General features: G+C 36.5%; 1 protein-coding gene and 1 long non-coding RNA gene across 3 annotated transcripts in view; one reads left to right on the top strand and one right to left on the bottom strand.

The window, feature by feature from the left end:
- LOC136834884 (uncharacterized) overlaps positions 1 to 17,500 on the bottom strand; it is a 411,316-nt gene that overhangs the window by 359,223 nt on the left and 34,593 nt on the right. The window lies entirely within an intron of this gene.
- The window catches only part of LOC136834883 (zwei Ig domain protein zig-8-like), a 66,903-nt gene continuing 51,570 nt past the window's right edge, over positions 2,168 to 17,500 (top strand). Inside the window, exon 1 of the mRNA XM_067097701.1 lies at positions 2,168 to 2,606. The gene's annotated coding sequence lies outside the window, so the exon portion shown is untranslated. The remainder of the gene's footprint in view (positions 2,607 to 17,500) is intronic.

Here is a 17,500-nt window from a genome sequence, read left to right on the forward strand (position 1 = left end):
TCTACTTCTCTCGCTGTTTTGTACTGATGCCACAACTTTGTGTCGTCCAACCCACGCTTTTATTCCGGCACGCCCTCTTGATATTCCTCCTTTATCCTCTCAAACCCACGCTTTTTTTTTTCCTCCCCCCAAACCTCCTCCTAATGTTTCGCCTCTGTCATTCTCCAACCCACGCATTTTCCGTGACTTCTGCCTGATGCTCCACCTTTTCATTTGCCAAAGTATGTTTCTTCCGTGTATCTTCCAGGATGCTCCAACTTTTTATTTGCTGGCATAGGTTTCCTCCATATCTCTTCCGTGACGCTCCACCTTTTCCTTTTTCCAACATATGCCTTTTCCATAGCTCTTCTATAGCGCTCCTCCCTTTCATTTCCCAACATATGCCTCCTACATATCAATTCCCTGAAGCTCCAGCTTTCCATTTGTTGACGTAAGTTTACTCCATATCTCTTCCATGTCGCTCCACCTTTTCATTTTCCGACATATGCTTCCTCCATATCTCCTCTACGGCGCTCCACCTTTTCATTTTCCGACATGTGCTTCCTCCATATCTCTTCCATCTTGTCATTTGCTGATGCAAATTTTCTCCATATCTCTTCCATTAGCTCCACCTTTTCATTTCCCGACATATGCTTCTTTATATCTCTTCCATAATGCCAAGTTTCCTTCATATCTCTTTCGTAACGCTCCACCTTTTCATTTTCGAAAATTAACTTCCTCTATATCTTTTCCATGATGCTCTGCCTTTTCATTTGCTGTTGTAACTTTCCTCCATATCTCTTCCATAATGCTTCACCTTTTCGTTTCCCAGCATATGCTTCCTCTATACCTCTTCCGTGACGCTCCACCTTTTCATTTTCCAACATACGCCTCCTACATATCTCTTCCGTGGCGCTCCACCTTTTCATTTGCTGATGTAACTTTCCTCCATATCTCTTCCATAATGCTTCACCTTTTTGTTTCCCAGCATATGCTTTCCCTATACCTCTTCCGTGACGCTCCACCTTTTCATTTTCCAACATACGCCTCCTACGTATCTCTTCCGTGACGCTCCACCTTTTCATTTGCTGATGTAACTTTCCTCCATATCTCTTCCGTGATGTTCCACCTTTTCATTTCCCAGCATATGCTTCCTCTATACCGCTTCCGTGACGCTCCACCTTTTCATTTTCCAACATACGCCTCGTACGTATCTCTTCCGTGACGCTCCACCTTTTCATTTGCTGATGTAACTTTCCTCCATATCTCTTCCGTGATGTTCCACCTTTTCATTTCCCAGCATATGCTTCCTCTATACCGCTTCCGTGACGCTCCACCTTTTCATTTTCCAACATACGCCTCCTACATATCTCTTCCGTGACGCTCCACCTTTTCATTTGCCGATGTAACTTTCCTCCATATCTCTTCCGTGATGTTCCACCTTTTCATTTCCCAACATATGCCTCTTCCGTATCTCCCACGCTGCTCAACTTTTTCCATCCCTGACCCAATTTCTCCCCCTCCTCTCGAATAATATTGAGCTTGTTTATTATCCATCCATCATCTTCCGTTCTCCTCTTTCTCGATGATACACCTTTTCCCTCTTTCCACGTCTTATCTCTTATTTCATCTCTATTACTTTTTTGCCCTTGTATTCCTCTTTTTTTTCTCACAGGGTTATCCATAATGTTTTTGTTATAGAACAAAGAAATATTTCTCGCCAAAATAGCGCACGACCCGACCCGCATCGAATCTGAAGGACTTCCAATACACATCTGGTCGTTCCGGGAAGTTTTACTGCGGCGTATAAATTCTCCCCTCCAGGTATCTCTCCAATTTGCGTTCCACCTGGCCGACGGAACCGCGAATTTTTATTATTTGCGGTGGGGGCGGGGTTGGGGGTGGGGGGAGAGAAGAAGCAGTCAGCAGAGGATGTACGTGAAAGTAATCTGTCGTTACGGGAGGATAGGGAATACAATGCCATCATCGTAAAGGTGGAATGCGCAGCTGTTATCGGAACAGCGGCTGCTGCGGAGACATCATCCCTTGGTCGGCACTTGCCGAAGGGTGGGTGCCCCGCCCTCCTCCTCCTCTCTCCTCCTCCACCACCAGACCAACCGACCGGTCAGGAGAGAGAGAGAGAGAGAGAGAGAGAGAGAGAGAGGGACTCTGCCTGCGAGAGCAGTTTAGTGGTGCCACAGAAACAGACGAGGTTGGGCGTTCGTCCTCGCTCTCGTGAAATCCAGGTTCGGGTGTTGGGGTAAGGTTCGGGGGAGTTCATCTGTTGCCATCGTCGAGTGGCTTTGATCACCGGAATTCTAACGCTGTCGACGTCCTGTTCGACGTTCTAAAATGCCCGTCAGGACCCGCGTTGTGAAAGTTCGCTTGATTTTACTCATCTGAAGTGAAAGTTCGATAGAAAAAGGGTTTGTGTGCCGCCCTAAACTTCGTGATATGGGCCCGTGAGAGCCCTGATAAGCTCGCTTTTAAAGTCTGGAAGTCTTAAAAGTAGTTGTTGTTGTGCTTTATACTGAAGTAGTATAAAGTAGTAAAGTGGTGGTAATTTTCTGATAGTGTGACATCAAGAATGAAGACGTAGTTCAGTGTTCTTCTCCTCTGTTATATAAGTAAGTATTCATTTTTTGTGACTTATAACTTATAAACCGTATAAAGTAAATTTTATCATTATTATAACTTCTGAAATTATTTAAAATATTTTTTCTTTAACCGTCATATTAAAAATAATATACTTAATTATCTACCTTCTACCAAATCACTTATACCTACATTAATAAGAAACCAACAGTTTTTCTGTATTCTATTCTTACAACGTACCTGTAACGATGATCCTAATTGGCATTATTTGAATTGAACTAAACTTACTTTGCATTTCACATATGTGCGCGCGAGCGCGCGCAAATTTTCGAAACGTCGGTATTCAAGATAAAGGATAGCATTAATCGCCAGATTTATTAAGAACAACGTTAAAGAATTTTCAGATATAATTTATAAGTCTATTTTCATTCTTTTGGATCAAATTACAAATTTCGATCCTTTCAAAAGATTTCATATTTTTTCGAAGAAAGAAAACAGAATAAAATAGAAATCATTGATAAAAATGGTAATGATAATCAATATAACCTCGTTTCTGGAGACTTAAGAAATGCATTTGCACCTGATGGTTGCTCAGCTGAGGTGGGTGGCAGTTAGGAAGGAGAGGGGCACAGTGTGATAGCAACTGCATTCTAATAATAATAATAATAATAATAATAATAATAATAATAATAATAATAATAATAATAGTAATAATAATAATAATAATAATAACTTAAGCAGAAATAAAATAATTTAAAGGTAACACTTGAGAATTAACTTAATTTTTTCAGCGAAATGATTATCATAATCTCAACTTCATTATTCCTTTGGTATAAGAATTATTCATTTTTTATTATTCATAGCTGAATAATGAATAATTTTCGGATTCGTTTTATGAAACAATAATATTTTTTTAACCCATAAAACATAAAGCGAAAAAAAAATGTATATATACATTTCATTCATTTCTTTATTCACTGGTCGTAAATAAAAAAAATGTAAACTGGGATGAATGACATAGTGAATAATTTCTCCCTTCCCTTGAATATTCACAAGAGAATATTAGACAACTGACCACTGACATATACTGAATATTCGTAGCAGAGTATTAGACCACTAATATATTCTTAACCCTCCCCCTCCCCCGACAAAGAAGAATAAATAATGGGCACAAAGAAGAAGAAGAATAAGAAAGGAAGAGAAGAGATTGACTTTTCCGCTTAAGGAAAGAACAATGATAGGTTCTCCATAATTGTACTTAAGGACACGAGGAAGCATGTAACTGATTTTGGTGTGGGATTCTTGAGCGAATGTTTGAGTGTGTTTTTAAATTCGAAAGGTTCGTGTGTATGTAACATACATACACACACACACATATATATATTATATATACACATATATATTTATATATACATATGTATATGTATATGTATATAAATACACATATATATGTGTATATATATATCTATATATATAATACATAACAGAGAGAGAGAGAGAGAGAGAGAGAGAGAGAGAGAGAGAGAGAGAGAGAGAGAGAGAGAGAGAGACTATCTCTTGAATTACCTCACAGAAGTAGGGTGAGGCTTACCTCGTCGAGGACCTCCCGTTTAATGGAATACATTTCAAGAGAGTGGTAACCTCCCTCATCTCAAATGATTTCTCTCTCCCTTTCACTCTGTCCCTCCTCCCCCCTACCTGCGACCCTCGATAATCAACTCGCAATTAGATACATAATTCACGTTCGAGATTCGAACAGTGACTGGTCCAACGGAGCGCGAGCTGGTCACTTAACAGCTGCTGCGCCATTTGGCCAGAGAGATAGAAAGAGAGAAAGTTTACCATAATGCATTCCTTTTGTTTCCCCTGAGGATGCTGTACAATGGAACCTCGAAAGTACATGCGAATTTGCAATGCATTACTACCCTAAAGCAATTCTCCTTGTATTTTATAATTTACTCACTTTTTAATTGATTTATTTATGAAAATGCTAATTTATCTTTCTCTCTTCTGCTAACTGATCTCTTCTTTCTGTATTTCTTATTACTTTTTGCTAGGTCTTTCAAATGAACTTCATATTCTTTGAAGCTTTCAAGTCAATGGCCCCTTTGGTGGGCTTGTTCCAAATGAGTAGGATTCCTCTTCTGATTAATAATAATAATAATAATAATAATAATAATAATAATAATAAGAAGAAGAAGAAGAAGAAGAAGAAGAAGAAGAAGAAGAAGAAGAAGAAGAAGAAGAAGAAGAAGAAGAAGAAGAAGAAGAAGAAGGAAGAGGCAAGTTTTGTTGAATAAAATGCCTGCACTATGCGAACTGATTTTATACTGAGTTTTCTCAATTCTTCTTATAAAGAATTTATGCTGTAAGAAATACGCTGTTTTATCCATCGAAATATGAACATTGGACAATTATTTACCAATACTGATGTGTAAGAAGAGCGAATTATAAGAAGAATTGAGAAAACTCAGTATAAAATCAATTCGCATATTGCAGCCATTTTATTCAACAAAATAATAATAATAATAATAATAATAATAATAATAATAATAATAATAATAATAATAATAATAATAATAATAATAATAATAATATAAATTCCATATTTTAAATTCTAAATTAAAAACAATTGCCCAACTTCTATGATAAGTTGGCTTTAATCTGAAGTAATGTTGGCTCTGTTTGAGAACAGGAAAAGGGTTCTTTGAAAATGCTTTGATAAATACAGCGGAACAAATTAAACAAAGAATCTACACAAAAATTGCAGCAAAGAAATTCTTTTCAAGAATAACTTGCATCAAGGTTCTTTGGGTGTTAAACTCACCTGCTATTGGATTATTTTATTTTTATCAATTTTCTTAGAATGAAACAATAGTCAAAATTAAATTCAATGAAATAAAAAAAAAGAATGATAAAATTCAACCTTAAATAAATACATCTCATTCTTCAGACTGAAATTCTCAAAATAAAATTAACTGGGTTGGATGCACCTGATATTAAATTGTTTTCATTTTCATCGCTGGTAAAAGTCAGATTCTTGTAACGAAATATACGGTGGAATTCATCTTACCAAAAACAAAGCTTGATTTCAATTAATTAAAAGAGGGGAATTATAAGTTTTAAAAATTTGAACTGTACAGAAATTCATCTCAGCCTTAATGTTGAAATTCCCAAAACAACTAACTAGTAAGGAGGAAATTCTCAAAAGCGCTGATGAAATTTACCAAGTGGGAATTCCTTCCAACAATTGCTTTTCGCTGGAAATATTCAATAATAGGATTCATCCTTCTTTAAGAATATCGCAGGACACATAAAAAAAGGCTTAAAAATTATAAAGGCTTTCTCTCCTGGTACCAGACTAGAGGTAAAAAGTCTTAGAAATCAAAGTCCTTCTTCCCTGGTACCAGAGTAAACGTAAAGACACTACTCTCTGAGGCAAAAAAAAGTCTTAGAAACTGCCCCTCTTTGAGACAAAGAAAAGTCTTGGAAAAAAAAAAGACCTTTCTACTGGTACCAGAACAGACTTAAAAAGAAACTATTCTTTGAGACAAAAAAAATAGTTTTAAATCTTTTTCTCCTGGTACCAGAGAAGACATAAAAAGAATTCCTCCTTTCTGGGACGACAAAAAGTGTTAAAATCAAGAACTTTCTCTCCTTGTACCAGAGTAGACCTAAAAAGAAGGTACTCCGCTTAAAAAAAAAGTCTTAAAATAAGACTTTCTCTCAGGTACCAGCATAGACATATTCCACCTAGAGACAAAGAAAAAGTCTTAAAAAAAAAAAAAAAAGACTTTCTCTCCTGGTTACAGAGTGGACTTGAAAAGACTTAAAGTCAAGGGTTTTCTTTTCTGGTATATATCATTTTTTCCAGCACTCTGATCAAAAGCAGGCGAACGGAGATCTACATTCGCTCTGCACGCCTAATGTTGGTAATCCCTTTGAGTCAGTAATCTCCCTTTTTGCGTGTCTTCATCAGCGGAAGTAATCACGCGAGTAGGCGTATAAGAGATTACCAATGGGCGCCAAAATGGCGGAAAAAATGTGAAGCTAAAGTGATGTTTATCCGTAAAATTCATGCGATAATCAAGAAGTCTTCTTCATCAGAAATAAGATTGACTAGATAGATTACAGAGAGAGAGAGAGAGAGAGAGAGAGAGAGAGGACGACTGATTAAGAAAAACTCCTTGGAAACAAGACATTTTAAGATATGCATTATTATTAATCAAGTATATCCATGCTCATACCATAACAGCCATAGAGAGAGAGAGAGAGAGAGAGAGAGAGAGAGAGAGAGAGAGAGAGAGAGAGAGAGAGAGAGAGAGAGAGAGAGTTTTAACATAAAAAAAAACCCTGTTAGAAAAAGTCAGTCATAATTATATTTATTGACACTCACGGCATGACAGCAAGAGAGAGAGAGAGAGAGAGAGAGAGAGAGAGAGAGAGAGAGAGAGAGAGAGAGAGAGAGAGAGAGAGGCTGATTAACATAAAAACCCTATTAGAAAAACACAGTCATAATCACATTTATTCACACTCACGGCGTGACAGCGAGAGAGAGAGAGAGAGAGAGAGAGAGAGAGAGAGAGAGAGAGAGATTAACATAAAAACTGCATTATTCCCGCATCATTCATAAATACATTTATTCACACTCACGGCGTAACCGCCAGCGAGAGAGAGAGAGAGAGAGAGAGAGAGAGAGAGAGAGAGAGAGAGAGAGAGAGAGAGAGAGAAATGAATTCATACCCAGCATTACTGAAGCTTTTTCATTAGGGAAATGAAATCTGCTTCACAAATATATTGCAAGTGACGGGAAATCTTGTCACACTTAAAATATGTATTACCTGTCCGCTTCTTTGAATTTGATTGACTATAATTAAGGTTTTTCTTGTTTCGAATCAGAGCCACTATAATTATCATATTCTTTCTTTGAATTGAAGTGAATGTAATTATATTTTTCCTTATACATCGAGGCAATATGCAAGTAGTTAAGAAACTGGTCTTGCATACCGTTTGGGTATCATTTATAACTGAAAATCATATGGATTTAAATCTTGATTAATATGACGACGAAATTAAGTTTCTGAGTTACTGTTTATATAATTTATAGTATATGAACACGCTTGTACACACACACACGCACACACATATATATATATACATATACATATCACACATTACCACGGGCTGTGGTAATGTGTGATAAAATATGAATCTCGTACAAAAGTGATAATAATCATATATACATATATATATATATATATATATATATATATATATATATATATATATATATATATATATATATCATATATTATATTATATATTAGTTAAAGTCCTAATGGGCCTCTGTAGGCTCATGGGGCAGGCGCTGATCTCCTGTTTCTTAGGCAGACAGCCAGTGGGTGACGGGTCCTAATGCCTATGACACACACATACAGTATATATATTTATATATATATATATATATGTGTGCGTGTGCGTGTGCGCGAGCGCGCACATACATGTTTAAAATCTATAATTATGAAAGAATTAAAATGGCCGCCAGCATTGTAAGGAGTCAGGAAATAGTAGAGAAGTACATGAAAGTTTTAGGGATGATCATAACTGACTAATCACCCTTCAACGCAAGCTATGCTTTTGCCCTAAAGCCCAAACGAAATACCTTTCACAAAAGTAGCTTTGTAATAAAAAAAAAAAAAAATGCCTTCCTAAACGTAGCTTCGTCGAATGGGGAAAAAAAAAAAACTGTAAAAGCAAACAGTAGCATTCTTGAGCAAGCAGAGACCATTTGTGCGCAAGTTAAATTGAATACCATAATATTCACCCTTCGGCTATTGAAACGTGAGGTATATCCCATTATTCAGGTGAGAGAGAGAGAGGTATTGCCTCAAGAACAAGGTGTGGCGTGTTATTGATCTGCGAAGAGATTGGTGCTACATTGAAGAATTCATTCCCTTCTCCCCTCCACCCCCACCTGCCCCCCCCCCCGCCCCCGCCTCTGGCTGTTCAGTTCTTTTCCACTATCCTGCGTTTTCTACGTTTCGGTGGGCTTAAGATTATCTTTATGTATGGGTGTATTTACTGTATATATGTATATATATATGTGTATGACTACATGCAGGTGTGTTTATGTATGAATATATATATTTACGTCTACATAAATATATATGTATATATACAACATATATATACACATATGTATATATATGTAATAAATATTTATATTTTATTTTTATTTTAACAGCCCTGATGATGTAATTAATTTGATAATTACGAAGCGTTGGAATAAAGTCAGCTTGTATATGTGTGTGTCCTCTGCCCTTCATTGATGATTTTATATTTATATATATATATATATATATATATATATATATATATATATATATATATAGATAGATATATATGTGTGTGTGTGTACAGAACATATATATATATATATATATATATATATATATATATATATATATATATATATATATATATATATATATATCTACCGATATATCCATATATCTACATATACGTACAAATAGACATGCAGACAGAGAGATCACCACAACGTCCGCACGAACCAAAAATACGCTCCTTGCAAAACGACAAGTATTCCTTCCGCGCCGATCATAAACCCCTCCACATTACAGATTCGATAGTCGTCCAAAACCAAGGGGGGGGGGCGACTTTTATTATCCTGAGCGTGGGTCGGTTTCTTTTTTTAGTTTTCTGTAAAAGAAAACTATTGAGATGGCTTTGGCGTTGTCTGTCCGTCCGCACTTTTTCTGTCCGCCCTCAGATCTTAAAAACTACCGAGGCTAGAGGGCTGCAAATTAGTATGTTATTCTTCCACCCTCCAATCATTAAACATACCAAATTGCAGCCCTCTAGCCTCAGTAGTTTTGTTAGTTTTAAGAAACTATTGTGCCGGCTTTGTCTGCCCATCCGCACTTTATTCTGTCCGCAAGTTTTTCTGTCCGCCCTCAAATCTTCAAAACTAATGAGGCTAGAGGGCTGCAAATTGGTATGTTGATCATCCACCCTACAGTCATCAAACGTACGAAATTGCAGCTCTCTAGCCTCAGTAGTTTTTATTTTATTTAAGGTTAAAATTAGCTATGATCGTGCGTCTGGCACTGCCGAGTCCAATTCCGGAGGCGTCGCCGACGCACCCTCACTTAACCGCATCTGGGGAACAACTGACCGTTGTCCAGTCGCAGCTGAGAGTTTCATATTGCGGCACATCAAGAGTTTCAGACAGCATTACACGCTGTACCGAAAACTCGATTGCGCCGAAGAAACTTCGTGCGCGTTTTTTTACTTTTTTTTTCCATAACCTTCCTTTCCTCATTCATTGCTTTTCTGACCTCTCCAGGTTTATTTCGCTTTTCTTCTGTTTTAGCTCCGATGTCTGGAAAGATTTATCCTGCGTTTATTTAACCAGAGCCACTTTTTTTTTTTTAATTAGTGTATCAGATTGATACCAATATTTGCAAGATATTCGCGTAATTAAATGCATGCATATATATATATATATATATATATATATATATATATATATATATATATATATATATATATATACAGTATATATATATATATATATATATATATGTGTGTGTGTGTTTGTATATAAGTATATATATATATAACATTTATTTATAATAGTTTTCTTGAATTCTTCCTGATTTTTCTAACGTTTTGATACAAACAAGAACTTCGGGCATAAGTGAGTTTAACATTCTCATGCGATATATATATATATATATATATATATATATATATATATATATATATATATATATATATATATATATATATATATATATATATATATACATACATATATATATATATATATATATATATATATATATATATATATATATATATATATATATATATATATATATATATAATCTGTAACTCTTACCTCATTCATTACCTGCCTGAAGAGGGAGACAGTTGGTCTGTGAAATATAGCATTAACTTTCTACATTTTGGCGCCTTTATGGGCTCCTTTTATTAGATGGAATTCTGTTTTAACAGAAAATATTTCGGTTATGTATATATACTGTATATATATATTATATATAAATACATACATACACACAGAAAAATACACATACAACACATTCAAGTGGGACGTCTCCACTAAGGGAGAGGACAGCTCCCCTGCCCTTATGGAGGGATAAATAATTAACTAACTACCGCCGCTCTCCAGCTCACTACCTGGGTCAACAGAGGCTATAATGGGATTAAACGGAACGTGTCTAAAGCATTCTGGCTCGGCGCGGGAAATTAAACACAGAGAATGACGGCGGTGTAACGTACAGTGGTCTGAGTTATGGGTATAAAGGTATATCTCTGTTGTAGGGAAACATTTAATTCAGTCGTGATTTATAAATTGTTTAGGAGAGCTGTGGTCGATGAAGCGTGGTCTGTGGTCTCGCGGGCTGTGGTTTTAGGACTGAATGGGCCAGAATCAGATGCCCAAAATACCTTGAGTAAATAAAAGAATGCCCCGCTATCTTTTGTGAACAAGAACGTTCGATTTCATCGTGATTTATAAATTGTTACGCAGACTTTGGTCGATGGTTCGTGGTCTCTGATCTTGTGGTCTGTGGTTTTAGGACCGAATGACCCAGAATCAGATGCCCAAAATACCTTGAGTAAATAAAACAATGCCCAGTTATGTTTTGTATACAAAATTTTGCTCCATCGTGATTTATAACCTGTCATGCAGATTTGTGGTCAATGAATCGTGGTCTATGGTCTCATAATTGTTTTAGGACCAAATGGACCAGAAATCGATGCCCAAAATACCATAAATAAATAAAACTCTACCCAGCTATCTTTTGTAGACAAGAACGTTCGATTCCATAGTGATTTGTAACTTGTTATCCAGATTTGCGATCTATAAATCGTGGTCTGTAATCTCTAAGTCAGTTGTTTTAGGACCAAACGGCCCAGAAATCGGTGCCCAAGATACCGTGAACAAATAAAACACTACCCAGCTATCCGTTGTATACAAAATTCTATTCCATCGGGCTTTATATCTTGTTATGCTGATTTGTGATCTATAAATCGTGGTCTGCGGTCTCGTGGGCTGTGGTTTTAGGACCAAATGGCCCAGAAATCGGTGCCCAAAATACCATATATAAATAAAACACCACCCAGCCATCTTTTGTCGAAAAAAACATTCGATTCCACAGTGATTTGTAATTGTTATCCAGATTTGCGATCTATAAATCGTGGTCTGTGGTCTCGTGGGCTGTGGTTTTAGGACCGAATGGCCAGGAAATAAGTGCCCAAAATACCGTGAATAAATAAAACACTACCCACAATAATGAATCTGAAATAATAACGAACACAGAATAATACGTTTCGTGATTCAGTTCTGCAAGCGAAGAAGAAGTCGCCCTCCCGGAGAGTAATAGTTCCCGAGAGCGCCAATAGACGGCATTCAGAGCTACGCTGCATCAATTAAATCGGAGATACCAGCTTAAGCTGTCCCAGCTCAAGGCTCCCTTATCTTTCATTCAGCGCCATCGATTCCACGAAACTAATATTCACGGTGATAATGTCCGCTGCCTGTGCGCGAGTGTCAGAAGAAAAATGATGAATGTCCTGGTGTGTTACATTCATAATTCTAGCCAGAAATGACAGTTGTAGCTGCCAAGTTTATTAATATTCAAAAGGGATTATTCCCTGAAATATTCAGATTGAATCATTGATGTAAACTGGTGTTGAATTTGATGTTGAAATCTTTATGAGTACCGAAGCTGAAAACCATTTTACAATATCTTTACACCAAAAAGCATACACACAATTATGTGTATATATATGTGTGTGTGTTTGTGTGTGTATATATATACATATATATACATGTATGGAGACAGACAGATAGGCAGAGTGGGGGTGTTGTAAAAGGTAGAGAGAGAAGAAAAGATGTTTCTAAAATATATATATATATATATATATATATATATATATATATATATATATATATATATATATATATATATATATATATATATATATATATATATATATATATATATATATATATATATAGTGTTTTCTAACATTCAGAGTTCTTAAAAGGAGGTAAAAAATGCAAAAAAAAAATACACCGATTTTAAGCGAAAATATTCACATGGAGAATCAAAAATAATAATAAAAAAACAATTCAGTCGTCACTGGAAGAAATGCGGATGTAAATTCCGTATAAATGACGTGACCTAAGATACTGATGTTTTCGTTGAAATGTCAAAATTCTTATGACAATGTCAAAACGAAGCAACAGAGAAATAAGGAAATTAATTTAACGGAACTTATCTAACAATTCAATAACAGACAGCTGTCAAGAATGTAAAGAACAATATCCAAACAACTGAGCATCATAATTCAGGTATCTTCTACTAAGCTCTAAGAGTAGGAAGTTGTAAAGGACAATAGCAAAACAATTGAGCATCGTACTTCAAACATATTCTACTAAGCTTTGCCCAGCTTAACAGCACTAAGAGCGGGAAATTGCAAAGAACAATTTGAAAACAGTTGAGTATCAATATTAAAATATATTCTACAAAGCTTTCCCCAGCTTAGCAGCACTAAGAGCGGGAAATTGCAATGAACAATATCAAAACAGTTGAGTATCAATATCAAAATATATTCTACAAAGCTTTCCCCAGCTTAGCAGCACTAAGAGCGGGAAATTGCAATGAACAATATCAAAACAGTTGAGTATTAATATTCAAATGTAGTCTACTAGGCTTTTCCCAGCTCAACAGCTCTAGAGAACAATAACAAAACAGTTATCATAATTTAAATGTACTCTACTAAGCCTTCCCCAGCAGGAAACAGTCAAGACCAATGTCAGAGCAGTAGAGTATCATAATGCAAATACACTCTACTAAGCTGAGCGAAGCGTATAAGCCCTTTGCAAAAGCACAAATCAATGAGCTGCTTGCCTCCACCACCAGCACCGAGCGAAAGGTCGCTCTCTCTCAATTACCTAGAGAGCAGGAACAAGCGGTTTTAGGAGCGCGCTTCTGATAAATGTTAGCAATTGTGATGTCGGTACTGAATGAGGTTGCTCGTTGTTGACAACAGAAGGATAGCGTCCTATAAACTTCTCTAAACAGGAAAAGAGACCACAGGTTAAACACATGATTTAGGAACGAACTTTTGTAAAACGTTGGCAACTGTGATGTCAGTAGTGAACGAGGTTGCTCGTTGTTGAAAACCGCAAGATAATGCCCCATACAAACCCTTCTAATCTGGAAAAGCGAGCACAGGTTGAACAAACGATTTAGGAACGTACTCTACATAAATGTTAACAATTGTGATGTCAGTAGTGAATGGGGTTGCTCGTTGTTGAAAACCGCAGGCTAATATCCCATAGACACTTCTCTTAATGGAAAAAGAGCCTAAGTTGAATATTTAGATTTCAACGGTCTGTATGTAGGTTCGTTTATACTGCCCCCCTAGATTATGTAAAGTCAATTTCTACCACAGTGAATCAGTCATTTGACAATGGCCTAGAAGTAAAGTCGAAACCGGTCAGGATTTACACGTAGAGTTGCGTTTTCCCTGTAGGAAAATGTGATATATATTTACACACACACACATTATATATATATATATATATATATATATATATATATATATATATATATATATATATATATATATATATATATGTAAACAAAGCATTAATAGTGCTTAAACTTCATACAACTTTTTTGTACGTTGAGAGAGTTAATTCACCGTAAAATATAAAAATTATGAAAATATAAGAATGATTTTATAAAACTATTTTCTAACTGTATTAAATCATCAGGAGAGTACTGTAATCGATCTAAGAACCTATTTTTAAGCTTAAGAATTAAATCCCTGCAAAGCAGTAACAATGAATTTTATACTGAAACTAAATTCAGGACTGAATTATGTCCGTAAAACTGATATTCATAGAGAAATGGAATCGGATACAAGCTCTAAAATGTATTTATAAGATTAGTTTTTGGTTTTCTGTAAAAGAAAACTACTGTGAAAACTACTTTGTCTGTCCGTCCGCACTTTTTCTGTCCGCCCTCAGATCTTAAAAACTACTCAGGCTAGAGGGCTGCAAATTGGTATGTTGCTCATCCACCCTCCAATCATCATACATACCAAATTGCGGCCCTCTGGCCTCAATAGCTTTTATTTTATTCAAGGTTAGAGTTAGCCATAATCGTGCGTCTGGCAACGATATAGGCAAGGCCACCACCGGGCAGTGGTTAAAATTTCATGGGCAGCGGCTCATACAGCATTATACCGAGACCACCGAAAGATAGATCTATTTTCGGTGGCCTTGATTATACGCTGTAGCGGCTGTACAGAAAACTAGATTGCGCCAAGGGAACTACGGAGCATTTTTTACTTGTTTATATTAAGATTTAATCTTTATTAAAGGCCTAAAATAATTCTACATGGCGTATCGTTATATTTCAGGCGAATTCTGCAAAAGGTGCTAAAATCTTTTTGATATTAACAAACTATAGCGTGAATGATATTAGATGTCGTAATCAAAATCTAGAATAAAAACTTAAAAGTATAAAATAATTCAGAACACTTGGTAAAAGAAATATGTATTAATATCACTCACTATTAATTATAACGTGTTCCTGGAAATAATAATATCCTGAATATTTTTTTTATAAAACCAGCAGAACAAATGAAAAGTCTCAGATATTGTTTATTTTTTTTCTTACCACGATTTAACCTAACATTTTATAAAACTGTAATTAACTAAAAGCAAAAACACATAAATATGAGAATATAAAATCTCTGCTTTATAAATGCATAAAAATATATATATAAAAGCTGTGTAGAATTATTTTGATATTTAATATGAATATCAATACTGAATATTTCTTTAATCATGGTGTTACAAACATTTACTGGAAAAGCAGGAAACATATACACGCCTTTTTTATTCTTTCCCATAAAAATAAAACTTAAGTGGGTTAATAAAACTAGCTAATATTCATTGGGTTAAAGCTTAAAGTCTTCCTGGGCCTTGCAAGGCTCATAGGCCTGGAGCTGAACGCCGGTTTCTGAGGCTGACAGCTAGTGGGGGAGAAGTCCCAATGCCTGAGGCACATGGTTAGTGTTTCACTAGGCCCACTGTTTAACCCCCTAGCCCGAGGGCTGGTACCTATTTTCTTGCTAACCCCTCGAGTTTTCAGACCCCTAGGTTAGCGGGCCACCAGGCTTATGAAATGGCACCATCCCCAAGCCACCAGTGAGCAGAGGGCTGGTACATATTTTCTTACTAACCCTCTCGATTTTCAGACCCTTAGGTTAGCGGGCCACCGGGTTTATGCAATGGCGCCATCCCCAAGCCACCAGTGAGCAGAGGGCTGGTACCTATTTTCTTACTAACCCTCTCGATTTTCAGACCCCTAGGTTAGCAGGCCACCGGATTTATGCAATGGTGCCATCCCCAAGCCACCAGTAAGCGGCAGGATTTGAACCCCGGTCCTCTCGACTGGTAGGCGAGAACCTTGCCTATTTCAAGAATGAGTTCACTTAACCGACTTTGTGTCTCAAGGAGAACCTTTCAAGAATCTCCATTTTTTTAGAATAAACCAGTTTGAGTTAAAAGCAGAAATCTAACAAACCCATCACGTTCTCTAATGACTAGAGAACATCATTTCACGAAGCTTCATTTCTTTTCAGAATAAGCCAGTTTGATTCGAGGGCAGAATTCTGATGAAGCCATCAAGTTCTGTAGTTAATAGCTAACGTATACAATGCCCTCATTTTATTTTTAGAATAAACCACTTAGAGCTAAAAGTGGTTCTGTGTCACTACTTGAAGTATACTTTGACCAAGAACATTATTTGACGGAGCTTCACTCTTTCAGAATAAACCAGTTTGAGTCGAGGGCAGAATTCTACTATAGCCACCAAGTTCTGAGAATAAACCTCTCTTAGTTAAAAGCAGAGTTATAATGAAGCCATCAGGTTCTGTGTCACTACTTGAAGAAAACTTTGACCAAGAACATAATTTGAGGGAGTCTCAAATCTACAGTTTTTTTAGAATAACCCGTTTCATGTTAAAGGCAGAATTCTAATGAAGCCATTAAATTTTGCATTTATTGGTTTAGAATAAACCAGCTTGAGTTAAAAGCAGAATATTAATATAGCCATCAAATTCTGTAGTTACTGGTTAAAATATACTTTAGCCAAGACCAATATTTTACGAAGCTTCGGTTTCTAGTTTTCTGTACAAGGAAACTATTGTGCCGGCTTTGTCTGTCCGTCGGCACCTTTTCTGTTCGCTGTTTTTTCTGTCCGCCCTCAGATCTTAAAAACTAACGAGGCTAGAAGGCTGCAAGTTGGTATGTTGATCATCCACCCTCCAGTCATCAAACACACCAAATTGCAGCCCTCTAGCCTCCTCAGTAGTTTTTATTTAATTGAAGGTTAAAGTTAGCTGTCATCGTCCGTCCGGCACGATATAGGCCAGGCCACCGCCGGGTCGTGGTTAAAGTTTCATGGACCGCGGCTCATACAGCATTATCCCGAGACCACCGATCGATAGATCTATTTTCGGTGGCCTTGATTATACTGTGCAGCGGCTGAACAGAAAACGCGATTGCGCCGAAGAAACTTCGGCGCATTTTTAACTTTTCTTTTCTTTGTTAGAATACACCAGTCTGAGCTAAAGGCAGAATTCTAATGAAGCCATCATGTCTGCTAATGACTAGTTAAAGTATTCTTTGAAGAATACTTACAGCCTTCACGCAAACGCCATATCCATCACCGTCACTCGCGTGCCTCCTTCACATCAGGTAATTACTTCTCGTCTACTTGCGAACCTTCTTAAGACACTTGCAAGCAGTTCTTCCTAGAGAGGATTGCTTGCACAACTTTGCCCATAAGAG

Source organism: Macrobrachium rosenbergii, chromosome 54 (genome assembly GCF_040412425.1).
Source record: "Macrobrachium rosenbergii isolate ZJJX-2024 chromosome 54, ASM4041242v1, whole genome shotgun sequence".
NCBI lineage: Eukaryota > Metazoa > Arthropoda > Malacostraca > Decapoda > Palaemonidae > Macrobrachium > Macrobrachium rosenbergii.